Genomic DNA, 15,394 nt, shown 5'->3' on the forward strand with positions numbered 1-15,394 from the left:
TTTTAATTTCCCCCACCTGACTTGGAGCTGTTAGGATTTTAATATCTCTGGTGCTCTGAAGCTGAATACTAGCTTCAGCGGACGTGTACTCACCCCTGCACTGTTGCTTTGCGCGAAGGCTGACAGCGCTCGCATTCATGCTGTGACGCGCACTTTTCTTCTGCCACTTACCCGCTCCTGACCCCGGTCCGCCCCGGGTGTGTGCCGTTTGTTGCGGAGGGTCCCTGCAAGAGCGCCACTTCCGCTTCTCGGCACTTCCGCCCTGCCTCCAGACCGCGCAGGTGAGCGGTCTAGTGTCTGCTGAACTAGGGCTTATAACGTTGCCCTGCCGGCCCCACTGGTTGACTCTGTGGCCTGAAGACCACTCGTGTGCATCAGCGCGGCCGACAAGCGCTTTTAATTTCCCCCACCTGACTCGGAGCTGTTAGGATTTTAATATCTCTGGTGCTCTGAAGCTGAATACTAGCTTCAGCGGACGTGTACTCACCCCTGCACTGTTGCTTTGCGCGAAGGCTGACAGCGCTCGCATTCATGCTGTGACGCGCACTTTTCTTCTGCCACTTACCCGCTCCTGACCCCGGTCCGCCCCGGCTGTGTGCCTTTTGTTGCGGAGGGTCCCTGCAAGAGCGCCACTTCCGCTTCTCGGCACTTCCGCCCTGCCTCCAGACCGCGCAGGTGAGTGGTCTAGTGTCTCACGTTGGACGGTATAAATGGCCATCTGGAGGAAGCGCAGCGGACGAGCGCAGCGGGAGCGCCGACTTCGCGCCGAAGTCGCGCATAAGTCGAGCCCGTCTGCGCCCGTCCGCGACCGACTGAGGCCAGGGGCCACGCATGCTGTTCCACGTCTGGTCTACTCATCACAGGCACTTCGTGCCTTATCCCACCACGTCACCCTTGCTCCCCATGTCATAGCTACCATTCTTGGACATAATATCCTATTCTCACCCCCGTCTACAATTCCTCCTTCCCCTTCCCCTCCCTTTTCCCTTCCCCCTCCCGTCGCACCTCGGCTGACTCAGTCCCGTCCCAGCGGCAAAGATCCCCTCTCACTACTCTATCTCAATACTCGTTCCCTTCCCAAACACCAATTAGACATATTCCAACTTTTAGAAGGAGGTCTCATTGACATCTTGCTCCTTACGGAAACTTGGTTAAATGCTGACTCCTACCCAGATATCTTGGCCGCGATTCCTGCAGGTTACTGTATCCTCCATTCTAATAGAAACTCCGGCAGACCTGGCGGCGGAGTTGCCGCCATTATTCGCTCTCACCTACAATTCATTACCCTCTCTACTCCACTCATAGCCAATACGGACATTCTTACATTGAAATTTACCTCTCCCAACTCTTCATTTATCTGCATATTAGTTTATCGTCCCCCGGTCAATATGCCCCTTTTCCCATCCTTATTTAGTAATATGATTTCGCAGATAGCCATCAACTCTGTCAGGGTTCTAGTGGTAGGCGACTTTAATTATTGGCCATCAGACCCCCAAGAATCTTCCCTCTCCCGTGAGTTCACTGACTCATTGCTTGGCCTAAACTTCTCCAAACATATCTCTGTTGCCACACATAATAAAGGCCATATATTAGATCAGATCTGGTCCACCAACTCTGACATTTCCCCCCCCTTGGTCTATCCCTGTCCCTGGTCCGATCATTTCTTCATTTCCTTTTCCTTACATCTATTTCTGTCTACCTGCCCTCCGGTCCCTCATAATTTTCAGGCTCGAAACTGGAAACACGCTGACATTCCCCACTTTCATTCTATTCTTGCCTCAACATCTCTTTCTGACTATTCTGATTTGAATTCACAAGCAACTTCTCTCGATCAGTGGCTGTCCTCTGCCTGTGACGTCGTTGCCCCCATCAAAACTGTTAAGTCTAAACGTCCCCACGACGCTCAGCGCTGGTTTACTTCTACTCTGAAGGCGGACAAACTCCGCCTTAGACAGGCTGAGCGCCGTTGGCGGCGTAATTATGACCCTTTACTTAAAATCAGTTACATTGATCTACTAAAAACGTATAAAAAATCGATCATTTTGGCCAAACTCTCCTATTTTTCTCAGAAGGTCTTGACCTCGGCATCCAAGTCCAAAGAAATTTTCTCTATTGTAGCTGAGCTCTCCCTTCCTGACCGGGTCACTCCCCAGCCCTTACCTTCTCAAGCCCTGTGCAATTCTCTTAATTCTTTTTTTTCTGACAAGATTTCCGCGATCAAAAATAACATTCCCTCTACAACTCTATCTCATGATTCTGTTCTCCCTTCCTCGAATCCTCATTCTTTCTCTAAATTTCCCCCTATCTCTTTGGACATTTTTCTTTCACTACTTCAGACTGTGAGCTCTGGCTCGCCTAATGATTGCTGTCCTACGTCTATTCTAAGAGCTGCCTTTGTGGCCTGTCCCGGCCCCCCTCTTGATCTTTTAAATAAATCTCTCTTGTCAGGCTCTGTCCCCAATGCTTTTAAAAGCGCTGTGGTGGTCCCCATTCTCAAAAAACCTGGTCTTGACCCTACCACGTTGGCAAATTACCGTCCCATCTCCCTCCTCCCTTACCTGGGTAAGGTCTTGGAGACTTATGTCACCTGCTGCCTCAGTGCCTTCATCGAGGAAACTCACTTCCTCGACGATCGGCAAGCCGGTTTTAGACCTGCTCATTACACTGAGGCAGTGGTGGTGGCAGTCATGGACACGCTGAAACAGGGAGCTGACAAGAACTTGGCCCAGGCCCTTGTACTCTTGGACCTTTCAGCCGCATTTGACACGGTCGACCATGGAATCCTGGTCGACCGTGTCAGAAATGCTGGCATCTCTGGCCTGGCCCTGTCATGGGTGGTATCTTTTCTCCATTCCCGCTCTCAATCTGTTCGCCTTTCCTCTTTCTCTGCCCCCCCATCTTCTCTCTCCTGTGGTGTCCCTCAGGGTTCTGCTTTGTCCCCGCTTTTGTTTAATCTTTATATGCAGCCCCTTCTTGTCTCTCTTCGTCAGTTCTCAGTTACTGCTTTCAATTACGCAGATGATCTGCAGCTTATTTTTCCTATTAATTCTTCCCCTTCCTCTTGTTCCAATTTTCAAAATGCCATGCTCTTTATCTATGAGTGGATGAACCTTAGCCAATTAAAGCTTAATCCAAGCAAAACGGAGTTGGTGGTGACCGGCGGTCCTCTCACTCCCTGGTCTCCCAACTTTTAGCCCACCGCTCTGGGTTCCCCTCCTTGCCCAGTAAACACCGTGAAGAGCTTGGGGGTTACCATTTCTACTGACCTCTCGATGCGGCCTCACATCAACACCGTCACTTCGGCCTGTTTTTTCCATCTCCGCCGAATCGGGAAGATTTGCAGGCTTCTATCCCAAGAGGCCCTTATTCTTGTTATCCTCGCCCTCATTACCTCACGTCTAGACTATGCCAACTGTCTATACGTGGGGGTTCCTGCCTGTCACCTTTCCCGACTCCAACTGGTTCAGAATCAGGCAGCCAGGTTGATCTTTCAGCAACCTAAACATCAGCATGTCACCCCTCTGCTGAAGACTCTACACTGGCTCCCAGTTGCGCAACGGTGTGTTTTTAAAATGGCCTGTACCATTTTTAAATCCCTGTTTACCTGTGCCCCTGCTTTCATTTCTTCTTGTTTGCATGCCTATGTTCCGCCCGTCACCTCAGATCGTCGGCTCACAACCTGCTGATCACTCCCAGGTTCAACCGTAAAAAACATGGGGGCGCTTGTTTCTCTTTTCTTGCTCCCACTGCCTGGAATTACCTCCCTCTTGTTATTCGTTTGTCCACCGACTATTGCTGTTTTCGCAGTTCTTTGAAAACCCACCTGTTCCGTCTGGCGCACGGTTAGCTGCTCTGACCCTGAATGTTCTTCTCCCGCCTGGTCTTGAGCGCCAAGAAACCAATTGGTGAATGTGCGCGGTACCAAATCTTTTTTAATAATAATAATAATAATAATAATTTATATTTCATCAACAAGACAAAACAAAAATGACCTCAATAAATTGCAATAAATAGAAGATTTAGTTACTTGGCGTTAGAACTTAGAACCATTAATAGATATTCCAGGAGCTTTCAGAATAATAATTAATTCTACAACTATATCAAATGTATTCATCCAATCCTTCAAGCAGTGTTTGATCCAAGGTGATAAATAGTCAAAAATGAGACACAAGAAAAATTACTCTTTTTTCAAACAATTAAACTTGGCCTGTACAGGGATCGAACCTGTGACCTTGGCGTTATTAGCACCACGCTCTAACCATCTGAGCTAACAGGCCATTTTGCACAAATTCCTGGAAGTCCAGCATGTGAAGAAGTGCTATTGATAGTTAACCCGGGAGATTTGGAAAGCTTAATTTCAGAGGTTTACCATGAAATTATAAATATATAATATCAACATGAAGAAACTAATATGACTTTAAAAAAATTACAATACAAAAGAGATTTTCATACTCAGTGTTAGAACTTAGAACCATTAATGTTTTTTTCCATGTGTTTTAGCAATAAATAACAATTCATCACCTATATGCAATTGATTCATCTAATCATTCTATCAGCTTCCCCTCAAAGGAAATATAGACATACACATGATACAGAAGAAAATACATCTATTTTCAACATTAAAGGAGCATCAAGTATTGGCTTGGAGACTGATGAAGGTATGTCCTTGGCATTTTTAACTTTATGCTCTAAAGACTAAACTAATAGGCTCAATAAATATATAGCATACCATTGAAGAAATAGCAGATGATGAAGTGCTATCGATTGTTAACCCGGGATAGTTGTAAAGCTTATATTCAGCTGTTTACATTCATACTATCTTTACCCGCTCCTGACCCCGGTCCGCCCCGGCTGTGTGCCGTTTGTTGCGGAGGGTCCCTGCAAGAGCGCCACTTCCGCTTCTCGGCACTTCCGCCCTGCCTCCAGACCGCGCAGGTGAGCGGTCTAGTGTCTGCTGAACTAGGGCTTATAACGTTGCCCTGCCGGCCCCACTGCTTGACTCTGTGGCCTGAAGACCACTCGTGTGCATCAGCGCGGCCGACAAGCGCTTTTAATTTCCCCCACCTGACTTGGAGCTGTTAGGATTTTAATATCTCTGGTGCTCTGAAGCTGAATACTAGCTTCAGCGGACGTGTACTCACCCCTGCACTGTTGCTTTGTGCGAAGGCTGACAGCGCTCGCATTCATGCTGTGACACGCACTTTTCTTCTGCCACTTACCCGCTCCTGACCCCGGTCCGCCCCGGCTGTGTGCCGTTTGTTGCGGAGGGTCCCTGCAAGAGCGCCACTTCCGCTTCTCGGCACTTCCGCCCTGCCTCCAGACCGCGCAGGTGAGCGGTCTAGTGTCTGCTGAACTAGGGCTTATAACGTTGCCCTGCCGGCCCCACTGGTTGACTCTGTGGCCTGAAGACCACTCGTGTGCATCAGCGCGGCCGACAAGCGCTTTTAATTTCCCCCACCTGACTTGGAGCTGTTAGGATTTTAATATCTCTTGTGCTCTGAAGCTGAATACTAGCTTCAGCGGACGTGTACTCACCCCTGCACTGTTGCTTTGCGCGAAGGCTGACAGCGCTCGCATTCATGCTGTGACGCGCACTTTTCTTCTGCCACTTACCCGCTCCTGACCCCGGTCCGCCCCGGCTGTGTGCCGTTTGTTGCGGAGGGTCCCTGCAAGAGCGCCACTTCCGCTTCTCGGCACTTCCGCCCTGCCTCCAGACCACGCAGGTGAGCGGTCTAGTGTCTGCTGAACTAGGGCTTATAACGTTGCCCTGCCGGCCCCACTGCTTGACTCTGTGGCCTGAAGACCACTCGTGTGCATCAGCGCGGCCGACAAGCGCTTTTAATTTCCCCCACCTGACTTGGAGCTGTTAGGATTTTAATATCTCTGGTGCTCTGAAGCTGAATACTAGCTTCAGCGGACGTGTACTCACCCCTGCACTGTTGCTTTGCGCGAAGGCTGACAGCGCTCGCATTCATGCTGTGACGCGCACTTTTCTTCTGCCACTTACCCGCTCCTGACCCCAGTCCGCCCCGGCTGTGTGCCGTTTGTTGCGGAGGGTCCCTGCAAGAGCGCCACTTCCGCTTCTCTGCACTTCCGCCCTGCCTCCAGACCGCGCAGGTGAGCGGTCTAGTGTCTGCTGAACTAGGGCTTATAACGTTGCCCTGCCGGCCCCACTGGTTGACTCTGTGGCCTGAAGACCACTCGTGTGCATCAGCGCGGCCGACAAGCGCTTTTAATTTCCCCCACCTGACTTGGAGCTGTTAGGATTTTAATATCTCTGGTGCTCTGAAGCTGAATACTAGCTTCAGCGGACGTGTACTCACCCCTGCACTGTTGCTTTGCGCGAAGGCTGACAGCGCTCGCATTCATGCTGTGACGCGCACTTTTCTTCTGCCACTTACCCGCTCCTGACCCCGGTCCGCCCCGGCTGTGTGCTGTTTGTTGCGGAGGGTCCCTGCAAGAGCGCCACTTCCGCTTCTCGGCACTTCCGCCCTGCCTCCAGACCGCGCAGGTGAGTGGTCTAGTGTCTGCTGAACTAGGGCTTATAACGTTGCCCTGCCGGCCCCACTGCTTGACTCTGTGGCCTGAAGACCACTCGTGTGCATCAGCGCGGCCGACAAGCGCTTTTAATTTCCCCCACCTGACTTGGAGCTGTTAGGATTTTAATATCTCTGGTGCTCTGAAGCTGAATACTAGCTTCAGCGGACGTGTACTCACCCCTGCACTGTTGCTTTGCGCGAAGGCTGACAGCGCTCGCATTCATGCTGTGACGCGCACTTTTCTTCTGCCACTTACCCGCTCCTGACCCCGGTCCGCCCCGGCTGTGTGCCGTTTGTTGCGGAGGGTCCCTGCAAGAGCGCCACTTCCGCTTCTCTGCATTCCGCCCTGCCTCCAGACCGCGCAGGTGAGCGGTCTAGTGTCTGCTGAACTAGGGCTTATAACGTTGCCCTGCCGGCCCCACTGGTTGACTCTGTGGCCTGAAGACCACTCGTGTGCATCAGCGCGGCCGACAAGCGCTTTTAATTTCCCCCACCTGACTTGGAGCTGTTAGGATTTTAATATCTCTGGTGCTCTGAAGCTGAATACTAGCTTCAGCGGACGTGTACTCACCCCTGCACTGTTGCTTTGCGCGAAGGCTGACAGCGCTCGCATTCATGCTGTGACGCGCACTTTTTTTCTGCCACTTACCCGCTCCTGACCCCGGTCCGCCCCGGCTGTGTGCCGTTTGTTGCGGAGGGTCCCTGCAAGAGCGCCACTTCCGCTTCTCGGCACTTCCGCCCTGCCTCCAGACTGCGCAGGTGAGCGGTCTAGTGTCTCACGTTGGACGGTATAAATGGCCATCTGGAGGAAGCGCAGCGGACGACCACAGCGGGAGCGCCGACTTCGCGCCGAAGTCGCGCATAAGTCGAGCCCGTCTGCGCCCGTCCGCGACCGACTGAGGCCAGGGGCCACGCATGCTGTTCCACGTCTGTTCTACTCCTCACAGGCACTTCGTGCCTTATCCCACCACGTCACCCTTGCTCCCCATGTCATAGCTACCATTCTTGGACATAATATCCTATTCTCACCCCCGTCTACAATTCCTCCTTCCCCTTCCCCTCCCTTTTCCCTTCCCCCTCCCGTCGCACCTCGGCTGACTCAGTCCCGTCCCAGCGGCAGAGATCCCCTCTCACTACTCTATCTCAATACTCGTTCCCTTCCCAAACACCAATTAGACATATTCCAACTTTTAGAAGGAGGTCTCATTGACATCTTGCTCCTTACGGAAACTTGGTTAAATGCTGACTCCTACCCAGATATCTTGGCCGCGATTCCTGCAGGTTACTGTATCCTCCATTCTAATAGAAACTCCGGCAGACCTGGCGGCGGAGTTGCCGCCATTATTCGCTCTCACCTACAATTCATTACCCTCTCTACTCCACTCATAGCCAATACGGACATTCTTACATTGAAATTTACCTCTCTCAACTCTTCATTTATCTGCATATTAGTTTATCGTCCCCCGGTCAATATGCCCCTTTTCCCATCCTTATTTAGTAATATGATTTCGCAGATAGCCATCAACTCTGTCAGGGTTCTAGTGGTAGGCGACTTTAATTATTGGCCATCAGACCCCCAAGAATCTTCCCTCTCCCGTGAGTTCACTGACTCATTGCTTGGCCTAAACTTCTCCAAACATATCTCTGTTGCCACACATAATAAAGGCCATATATTAGATCAGATCTGGTCCACCAACTCTGACATTTCCCCCCCCTTGGTCTATCCCTGTCCCTGGTCCGATCATTTCTTCATTTCCTTTTCCTTACATCTATTTCTGTCTACCTGCCCTCCGGTCCCTCATAATTTTCAGGCTCGAAACTGGAAACACGCTGACATTCCCCACTTTCATTCTATTCTTGCCTCAACATCTCTTTCTGACTATTCTGATTTGAATTCACAAGCAACTTCTCTCAATCAGTGGCTGTCCTCTGCCTGTGACGTCGTTGCCCCCATCAAAACTGTTAAGTCTAAACGTCCCCACGACGCTCAGCGCTGGTTTACTTCTACTCTGAAGGTGGACAAACTTCGCCTTAGACAGGCTGAGCGCCGTTGGTGGCGTAATTATGACCCTTTACTTAAAATCAGTTACATTGATCTACTAAAAACGTATAAAAAATCGATCATTTTGGCCAAACTCTCCTATTTTTCTCAGAAGGTCTTGACCTCGGCATCCAAGTCCAAAGAAATTTTCTCTATTGTAGCTGAGCTCTCCCTTCCTGACCGGGTCACTCCCCAGCCCTTACCTTCTCAAGCCCTGTGCAATTCTCTTAATTCTTTTTTTTCTGACAAGATTTCCGCGATCAAAAATAACATTCCCTCTACAACTCTATCTCATGATTCTGTTCTCCCTTCCTCGAATCCTCATTCTTTCTCTAAATTTCCCCCTATCTCTTTGGACATTTTTCTTTCACTACTTCAGACTGTGAGCTCTGGCTCGCCTAATGATTGCTGTCCTACGTCTATTCTAAGAGCTGCCTTTGTGGCCTGTCCCGGCCCCCCTCTTGATCTTTTAAATAAATCTCTCTTGTCAGGCTCTGTCCCCAATGCTTTTAAAAGCGCTGTGGTGGTCCCCATTCTCAAAAAACCTGGTCTTGACCCTACCACATTGGCAAATTACCGTCCCATCTCCCTCCTCCCTTACCTGGGTAAGGTCTTGGAGACTTATGTCACCCGCTGCCTCAGTGCCTTCATCGAGGAAACTCACTTCCTCGACGATCGGCAAGCCGGTTTTAGACCTGCTCATTCTACTGAGGCAGTGGTGGTGGCAGTCATGGACACGCTGAAACAGGGAGCTGACAAGAACTTGGCCCAGGCCCTTGTACTCTTGGACCTTTCAGCCGCATTTGACACGGTCGACCATGGAATCCTGGTCGACCGTGTCAGAAATGCTGGCATCTCTGGCCTGGCCCTGTCATGGGTGGTATCTTTTCTCCATTCCCGCTCTCAATCTGTTCGCCTTTCCTCTTTCTCTGCCCCCCCCATCTTCTCTCTCCTGTGGTGTCCCCCAGGGTTCTGCTTTGTCCCCGCTTTTGTTTAATCTTTATATGCAGCCCCTTCTTGTCTCTCTTCGTCAGTTCTCAGTTACTGCTTTCAATTACGCAGATGATCTGCAGCTTATTTTTCCTATTAATTCTTTCCCTTCCTCTTGTTCCAATTTTCAAAATGCCATGCTCTTTATCTATGAGTGGATGAACCTTAGCCAATTAAAGCTAATCCAAGCAAAACGGAGTTGGTGGTGACCGGCGGTCCTCTCACTCCCTGGTCTCCCAACTTTTAGCCCACCGCTCTGGGTTCCCCTCCTTGCCCAGTAAACACCGTGAAGAGCTTGGGGGTTACCATTTCTAGTGACCTCTCGATGCGGCCTCACATCAACACCGTCACTTCGGCCTGTTTTTTCCATCTCCGCCGAATCTGGAAGATTTGCAGGCTTCTATCCCAAGAGGCCCTTATTCTTGTTATCCTCGCCCTCATTACCTCACGTCTAGACTATGCCAACTGTCTATACGTGGGGGTTCCTGCCTGTCACCTTTCCCGACTCCAACTGGTTCAGAATCAGGCAGCCAGGTTGATCTTTCAGCAACCTAAACATCAGCATGCCACCCCTCTGCTGAAGACTCTACACTGGCTCCCAGTTGCGCAACGGTGTGTTTTTAAAATGGCCTGTACCATTTTTAAATCCCTGTTTACCTGTGCCCCTGCTTTCATTTCTTCTTGTTTGCATGCCTATGTTCCGCCCCGTCACCTCAGATCGTCGGCTCACAACCTGCTGATCACTCCCAGGTTCAACCGTAAAAAACATGGGGGCGCTTGTTTCTCTTTTCTTGCTCCCACTACCTGGAATTACCTCCCTCTTGTTATTCGTTTGTCCACCGACTATTGCTGTTTTCGCAGTTCTTTGAAAACCCACCTGTTCCGTCTGGCGCACGGTTAGCTGCTCTGACCCTGAATGTTCTTCTCCCGCCTGGTCTTGAGCGCCAAGAAACCAATTGGTGAATGTGCGCGGTACCAAATCTTTTTTAATAATAATAATAATAATAATAATTTATATTTCATCAACAAGACAAAACAAAAATGACCTCAATAAATTGCAATAAATAGAAGATTTAGTTACTTGGCGTTAGAACTTAGAACCATTAATAGATATTCCAGGAGCTTTCAGAATAATAATTAATTCTACAACTATATCAAATGTATTCATCCAATCCTTCAAGCAGCGTTTGATCCAAGGTGATAAACAGTCAAGAATGAAACACAAGAAAAATTACTCTTTTTTCAAACAATTAAACTTGGCCTGTACAGGGATCGAACCTGTGACCTTGGCGTTATTAGCACCACGCTCTAACCATCTGAGCTAACAAGCCATTTTGCCCAAATTCCTGGAAGTCCAGCATGTGAAGAACTGCTAATGATAGTTAACCCGGGAGATTTGGATAGCTGAATTTCAGAGGTTTACCATGAAATTATAAATATATAATATCAACATGAAGAAACTAATATGACTTTAAAAAAATTACAATACAAAAGAGATTTTCATACTTAGTGTTAGAACTTAGAACCATTAATGTTTTTTCCATGTGTTTTAGCAATAAATAACAATTCATCACATATATGCAATTGATTCATCTAATCGTTCTATCAGCTTCCCCTCAAAGGAAATATAGACATACACATGATACAGAAGAAAATACATCTATTTTCAACATTAAAGGAGCATGAAGTATTGGCTTGGAGACTGATTGAAGGTAAGTCCTTGGCATTTTTAACTTTATGCTCTAAAGACTAAACTAATAGGCTCAATAAATATATAGCATAGCATTGAAGAAATAGCAGATGATGAAGTGCTATTGATTGTTAACCCGGGATAGTTGGAAAGCTTATATTCAGCTGTTTACATTCATACTATCTTTATATTTCATCAACAAGACAAAACAAAAATGACCTCAATAAATTGCAATAAATAAGAGATTTACTTACTTGGCGTTAGAACTTAGAACCATTAATAGATATTCCAGGAGCTTTCAGAATAATAATTGATTCTACAACTATATGAAATATATTCATCCAATCCTTCAAGCTCCGTTTGATCCAAGGTGATAAACAGTCAAAAATGAGACACAAGAAAAATGTATCTTCTTACAAACAATTAAACTTGGCCTGTACAGGGATCGAACCTGTGACCTTGGCGTTATTAGCACCACGCTCTAACCATCTGAGCTAACAGGCCGTTTTGCATGAATTGCTGGAAGTCCAGCATATGAAGAAGTGCTAATGATAGTTAACCCGGGAGATTTGGAAAGATTAATTTCAGAGGTTTACCATGAAGTTATAAATATATAATATCAACATGAAGAAACTAATATGACTTTAAAAAAATTACAATACAAAAGAGATTTTCATACTTAGTGTTAGAACTTAGAACCATTAATGTTTTTTCCATGTGTTTTAGCAATAAATAACAATTCATCACCTATATGCAATTGATTCATTTAATCATTTTATCAGCTTCCCCTCAAAGAAAATATAGAGATACCCATGATACAGAAGAAAATACATCTATTTTCAACATTAAAGGAGCATCAAGTATTGGCTTGGAGACTGATTGAAGGTATGTCCTTGGCATTTTTAACTTTATGCTCTAAAGACTAAACTAATAGGCTCAATAAATATATAGCATACCATTGAAGAAATAGCAGATGATGAAGTGCTATCGATTGTTAACCTGGGATAGTTGGAAAGCTTATATTCAGCTGTTTACATTCATACTATCTTTATATTTCATCAACAAGACAAAACAAAAATTACCTCAATAAATTGCAATAAATAAGAGTTTAAGTTACTTGGCGTTAGAACTTAGAACCATTAATAGATATTCCAGGAGCTTTCAGAATAATAACTAATTCTACAACTATATCAAATGTATTTATCCAATCCTTCAAGCAGTGTTTGATCCAAGGTGATAAACAGTCAAAAATGAGACACAAGAAAAATTAATCTTTTTTCAAGCAATTAAACTTGGCCTGTACAGGGATCGAACCTGTGACCTTGGCGTTATTAGCACCACGCTCTAACCATCTGAGCTAACAGGCCGTTTTGCACAATTTCCTGGAAGTCCAACATATGAAGAAGTGCTAATGATAGTTAACCCGGGAGATTTGGAAAGCTTAATTTCAGAGGTTTTCCATGAAGTTATAAATATATAATATCAACATGAAGAAACTAATATGACTTTAAAAAAATTACAATACAAAAGAGATGTTCATACTTAGTGTTAGAACTTAGAACCATTAATGTTTTTTCCATGTGTTTTAGCAATAAATAACAATTCATCACCTATATGCAATTGATTCATTTAATCACTCTATCAGCTTCCCCTCAAAGGAAATATAGAGATACACATGATACAGAAGAAAATACATCTATTTTCAACATTAAAGGAGCATCAAGTATTGGCTTGGAGACTGATTGAAGGTATGTCCTTGGCATTTTTAACTTTATGCTCTAAAGACTAAACTAATAGGCTCAATAAATATATAGCATACCATTGAAGAAATAGCAGATGATGAAGTGCTATCGATTGTTAACCCGGGATAGTTGGAAAGCTTATATTCAGCTGTTTACATTCATACTATCTTTATATTTCATCAACAAGACAAAACAAAAATGACCTCAATAAATTGCAATAAATAGAAGATTTAGTTACTTGGCGTTAGAACTTAGAACCATTAATAGATATTCCAGGAGCTTTCAGAATAATAATTAATTCTACAACTATATCAAATGTATTTATCCAATCCTTCAAGCAGTGTTTGATCCAAGGTGATAAACAGTCAAAAATGAGACACAAGAAAAATTAATCTTTTTTCAAACAATTAAACTTGGCCTGTACAGGGATCGAACCTGTGACCTTGGCGTTATTAGCACCACGCTCTAACCATCTGAGCTAACAGGCCGTTTTGCACAATTTCCTGGAAGTCCAACATATGAAGAAGTGCTAATGATAGTTACCCTGGGCGATTTGGAAAGCTTAATTTCAGAGGTTTACCATGAAGTTATAAATATATAATATCACCATGAAGAAACTAATATGACTTTAAAAAAATTACAATACAAAAGAGATGTTCATACTTAGTTTTAGAACTTAGAACCATTAATGTTTTTTCCATGTGTTTTAGCAATAAATAACAATTCATCACCTATATGCAATTGATTCATTTAATCATTCTATCAGCTTCCCCTCAAAGGAAATATAGAGATACACATGATACAGAAGAAAATACATCTATTTTCAACATTAAAGGAGCATCAAGTATTGGCTTGGAGACTGATTGAAAATATGTCCTTGGCATTTTTAACTTTTTGCTCTAAAGACTAAACTAATAGGCTCACTAAATATATAGCATACTATTGAAGAAATAGCAGATGATGAAGTGCTACCGATTGTTAACCCGGGATAGTTGGAAAGCTTATATTCAGCTGTTTACATTCATACTATCTTTATATTTCATCAACAAGACCAAACAAAAATGACCTCAATGAATTGCAATAAATAAGAGATTTAGTTACTTGGCGTTAGAACTTAGAACCATTAATAGATATTCCAGGAGCTTTCAGAATAATAATTAATTCTACAACTATATCAAATGTATTCATCCAATCCTTCAAGCAGCGTTTCATCCAAGGTGATAAACAGTCAAAAATGAGACAAAAGAAAAATTAATCTTTTTACAATCAATTAAACTTGGCCTGTACAGGGATAGAACCTGTGACCTTGGTGTAATTAGCACCACACTCTAACCATCTGAGCTAACAGGCCTTTTTGCACAAATTCCTGGAGGTCCAGCATATGAAGAAGTGCTAATGATAGTTAACCCGGGAGATTTGGAAAGCTTAATTTCAGAGGTTTACCATGAAGTTATAAATATATAATATCAACATGAAGAAACTAATATGACTTTAAAATAATTACAATACAAAAGAGATGTTCATACTTAGTGTTAGAACTTAGAACCATTAATGTTTTTTCCACGTGTTTTAGCAATAAATAACAATTCATCACCTATATGCAATTGATTCATTTAATCATTCTATCAGCTTCCCCTCAAAGGAAATATAGAGATACACATGATACAGAAGAAAATACATCTATTTTCAACATTAAAGGAGCATCAAGTATTGGCTTGGAGACTGATTGAAAGTATGTCCTTGGCATTTTTAACTTTATGCTCTAAAGACTAAACTAATAGGCTCAATAAATATATAGCATACTATTGAAGAAATAGCAGATAATTAAGTGCTACCGATTGTTAACCCGGGATAGTTGGAAAGCTTATATTCAGCTGTTTACATTCATACTATCTTTATATTTCATCAACAAGACAAAACAAAAATGACCTCAATAAATTGCAATAAATAAGAGTTTAAGTTACTTGGCGTTAGAACTTCGAACCATTAATAGATATTCCAGGAGCTTTCAGAATAATAATTAATTCTACAACTATATCAAATGTATTTATCCAATCCTTCAAGCAGTGTTTGATCCAAGGTGATAAACAGTCAAAAATGAGACACAAGAAAAATGTATCTTTTTTCAAACAATTAAACTTGGCCTGTACAGGGATCGAACCTGTGACCTTGGCGTTATTAGCACCACGCTCTAACCATCTGAGCTAACAGGCCGTTTTGCACAATTTCCTGGAAGTCCAACATATGAAGAAGTGCTAATGATAGTTAACCTGGGCGATTTGGAAAGCTTAATTTCAGAGGTTTACCATGAAGTTATAAATATATAATATCACCATGAAGAAACTAATATGACTTTAAAAAAATTACAATACAAAAGAGATGTTCATACTTA

General features: G+C 44.6%; 5 non-coding genes across 5 annotated transcripts; all 5 read right to left on the reverse strand.

Moving 5' to 3' along the window:
* Positions 1–4,203: 4,203 nt before the first annotated feature.
* On the reverse strand, positions 4,204–4,277 carry TRNAI-AAU (transfer RNA isoleucine (anticodon AAU)). Its single transcript has one exon. It is a non-coding gene; the product is annotated as a tRNA-Ile (tRNA).
* A 7,413-nt stretch (positions 4,278–11,690) lies between these two features.
* TRNAI-AAU (transfer RNA isoleucine (anticodon AAU)) lies at positions 11,691–11,764 on the reverse strand. Its single transcript has one exon. It is a non-coding gene; the product is annotated as a tRNA-Ile (tRNA).
* Positions 11,765–12,553: 789 nt separating this feature from the next.
* TRNAI-AAU (transfer RNA isoleucine (anticodon AAU)) lies at positions 12,554–12,627 on the reverse strand. The gene has a single exon. It is a non-coding gene; the product is annotated as a tRNA-Ile (tRNA).
* Positions 12,628–13,416: 789 nt separating this feature from the next.
* TRNAI-AAU (transfer RNA isoleucine (anticodon AAU)) lies at positions 13,417–13,490 on the reverse strand. Its single transcript has one exon. It is a non-coding gene; the product is annotated as a tRNA-Ile (tRNA).
* Positions 13,491–15,142: 1,652 nt separating this feature from the next.
* TRNAI-AAU (transfer RNA isoleucine (anticodon AAU)) lies at positions 15,143–15,216 on the reverse strand. Its single transcript has one exon. It is a non-coding gene; the product is annotated as a tRNA-Ile (tRNA).
* Positions 15,217–15,394: the final 178 nt, after the last annotated feature.

This window comes from Lissotriton vulgaris, chromosome 12 (genome assembly GCF_964263255.1).
Source record: "Lissotriton vulgaris chromosome 12, aLisVul1.2, whole genome shotgun sequence".
NCBI classification, from domain to species: domain Eukaryota; kingdom Metazoa; phylum Chordata; class Amphibia; order Caudata; family Salamandridae; genus Lissotriton; species Lissotriton vulgaris.